This window comes from Octopus bimaculoides, chromosome 2 (genome assembly GCF_001194135.2).
Source record: "Octopus bimaculoides isolate UCB-OBI-ISO-001 chromosome 2, ASM119413v2, whole genome shotgun sequence".
Lineage (NCBI taxonomy): Eukaryota > Metazoa > Mollusca > Cephalopoda > Octopoda > Octopodidae > Octopus > Octopus bimaculoides.
Window position 1 is genome coordinate 95,584,087 of NC_068982.1, and position 3,470 is coordinate 95,587,556.

At 36.7% G+C, this 3,470-nt stretch overlaps 1 protein-coding gene across 3 annotated transcripts in view; it reads left to right on the forward strand.

Moving 5' to 3' along the window:
• LOC106878042 (uncharacterized) overlaps positions 1–3,470 on the forward strand; it is a 202,986-nt gene that overhangs the window by 88,563 nt on the left and 110,953 nt on the right. For all 3 annotated transcript variants that reach the window (XM_052978476.1, XM_052978477.1, XM_052978475.1), the window contains one exon: positions 2,645–2,726. The gene's annotated coding sequence lies outside the window, so the exon portion shown is untranslated. The remainder of the gene's footprint in view (positions 1–2,644; positions 2,727–3,470) is intronic.

Genomic DNA, 3,470 nt, shown 5'->3' on the forward strand with positions numbered 1-3,470 from the left:
GTGTGTGTGTGTGTGTGTGTGTGTGTGTGTGTGTGTGTGTGTGTGTGTGTGTGTGCGTGTTAGAGAGCGGGTAATTTAAATAACCTTAGTTATTTGAGGCGCTTGTGAAGTCAATATTATAAGCAGCTACAATTGTTGTCAATTAGATTGCTAAATCGTTATCAAAGCCGTTATCTACTACTTCGTTGCTAGCGCAGATTCAGAATGCTGCATCTTGACAAACTCTATTCATTGAGTAAGATATACAATCTATCACTTAAAATATGGGCAAAACATTAATCTTCTAAAACAATAAAGCTGGATATTTTAACGTGGAAACGAATAAAAAATTGGCTCTTGCTCTCTAGAATGAGATGTGAAGCGGACGCAAACGAGTTTTGAAACATACGAGCATTCAATCATTTTTGGTAGCTTAATCATTGCTCTATGGAGCTCGTGACACATATAAAGAAAATGATATTAGCAAGAGAAAATGAAATTATATCAAGATAATCTCTGTGAATGAAAAAAAAATATTACGATTCTCATTGTGTATACGATGGACATATAAACTTGATAGATTTATCAGAATGGAAACAGTTTACTGCAAACAATCACACGTTTATATTTGTATGTTTTTGTGCGAATGTCCCCATAATATCATCTGTAACCACTCCACATGCCATGGTTGCTGCAGATACTTTCACCGTTAATATAACTATGGTTCATAAATATCCATCACACGAACACAGAACAGGATTAGTGTAAACCATATCATTTATCAACAATGACAGTTTCCATCATATAAAACAATACAATGTGGAAACAGTTCGATTTTGTATTTCTGTCAAATTTCCTAATAATATCAGTTGTTTGTTAAGCTGGTTTATCACTCTACGGAGAATGCTGGAAATGAAGCAAAGGTAACGAATGCGAACTGTGAAGAGTTCACAGGTTTATACCACGGTTCTAACTGCGTAAATGAATGAAATAGCTAAACGCTTTGAATCGAAAACGAATGTCGTACTTAGATCATCGACATCGTGTTGTTGTACAGTGTCACTTAACACACATTTCTGTGAACGATTTCTCTCTATCTGGCACAGAGTCTAAATGGATGAGACAGGTACTGAAACGTAGAATCTTTCTCAAGGGCATTAGAAACGCAAGTGAAGAGAAATTAACATAATTGTGAATTCAAGCATATTGTTGTCGCGGTGTCGTCAGAATTGACTGGAAAATTGAGATGTGCAGCTAAATTATTTCGTACAATAAATGCAAGTTTTCGGTTCATCCTCTTGATTCTAGCCAATTTATTTCATTTGTATATAGCCACATCTCTTTAAAAAGTAAGATATTACTAAGATATTTGCCTCATATAGACGTAGAGTGCTACAGACACATACATATGATTAACTAACGATATATATCGCGTCTGCTAACGATATATTTGTTCTTTCAGCAAAGCACATCTATATGAGAGGATCTCGCAAAGCAAATACGGTAGTAATATGGCGTTCTAACAATACATCCACGTTAATTAGGATATAAAGATTACCGTTCAGTATTAATACTCCTTCCGTTGCTTAAATTCAGTTTTTGGCTCATTACTTCGCAGTTAAATTAATGCCATCACGGATAATGTCGCGGCTAAAAGATTTTTCCTTAATTGTTGCAAGTAATTGACAGAATTGTTAGAAAGTGTCTGACAGACTGGCTCGCGGGATTGGTTCCGAGATCTCTTCATTCTAAGTTCACGTACCGGCGAGGTCAACTTTATCTTTCATCCTTCTGAGGTCGATTAAAAAAAAGTACCAATTCGAGACAGCGGTTTGGAAAAGCTGTGAGAATGGCGGTTGTTATTTGCTTCGGCTCTCTACGTTCTGAGTTCAATTCCCGCCATGGCCAACTTGAGAGTAGACTTGACTCTCGCTCGGTTTAACTGCATGACCTAGCATCATAGGTAATTTTAGCGAAGTCCACTCTGTTGCCGTATTCAGGCCAGATTTCGGATTTTAAGAAATTCTTCCTCTTTCCTTCCCCCAATTATCATTGGCACTTCCTTCTCTCCTTACAAAGACATTAAAACGTCACCCATCCTTAAACGCAGTGAGGAAAAGAAAATATTAACTCGATATTTGAATCTGATCAAGACAACGCTCAAGACTCACTTAAAGTTACGCATGTTGTCATAAGAACGGATGTCCAGTATTTCGAGCCAATGCAAGTGTTCTCCTATGTTTCTAAACAAGAAACTTGCTTAGACATAGCTCTTACGGAAGAGCAACAGAGATTCCCATTGTTTGTTCATTCTTTTCTTTTTTTTTTTCAAGAAAATATAATTGTAAATATTATCGTCTTATTCAGGGGAAGATTTATTAGTCACCTTTCAAACCATAGAAATTGGAGTGCTTATCTGCGAACGAGTAAAAATTTAAGCGATCTGCATTCTTTATTGTAAATTCAATTTCACAATTCCAGCTTGATTCTTGGTTGTGGATATCTTATTTAAATTATATCATTGATGTCCTTTTTTAAAAAAAATATAGAGGCGAAATGTTTTTCCTCCTTTCTAATATTGTTTTCGGTTACTGTGAATATAAGTCTTAATACACAATTAGAGTATCTGAATATCTATAATTTTACATATATTTATTACTTTCAGTTATTGGACGACGACCAAGTTGGCGAACCACATCCAATCGTTTGAATCGATCATATAGACATACAGTGCTTCTCTCAGTCTGGTACGTATTGTATCGATTTTTTTTTTATATAATGACAAAGCTGACTTTTGATATAAAGGGTTGCAACTTGATGTACAAATTTACTCGTGTATACACATATATACAGGCACCCGCACACACGCGCGCACGCACACATGCACACACATATAAGAGAGAGTAGAGAACATGGGCATTGACTCTGTACTTCTTTATTTCAGCTGTTACATATTCTTCAGTAGTCAACAACACATCATCTCACACTGTAGATGCAAGCAGTAGGTGCACTCTATATGGTCAGCCTGGTGAGAAAACCCATCGTCAGACAGTTATATAGGAAATACAAGTATAGGACGAGCAGTAATTGAGTCACAGACCAGAATACGGACGACCTGTGTGTGCAAGCGAAGGTGGGAGTTTAAGGGCAATTAATATTAGATTCGAAACATGAAAGAATTGGTAAGACGCTCAGAGAAGGAAAGAAAGGGTGTTTTACGTTTCGAACAAAGCTTTTCTTCAGAAACAGGAGACGGAGACAGAGGAGAGTCCGAGAGAAAAGGAAGACGGCAGAAAAAATAGCCAACAGTCCACGTGTGGTTACATATATATATGAGAGGTATTGCTATCTAGAAGACCTAAAGAGTGTCGGGTAACGCTAAGTGCTATGGACAGACCGTAGTTAAACTCTGTTCCTTATAAATGTCCTGTAAACTCCTCACAGCCTTGACTTTGTTATCTCATCCCCTCTAATATATATATATATATATA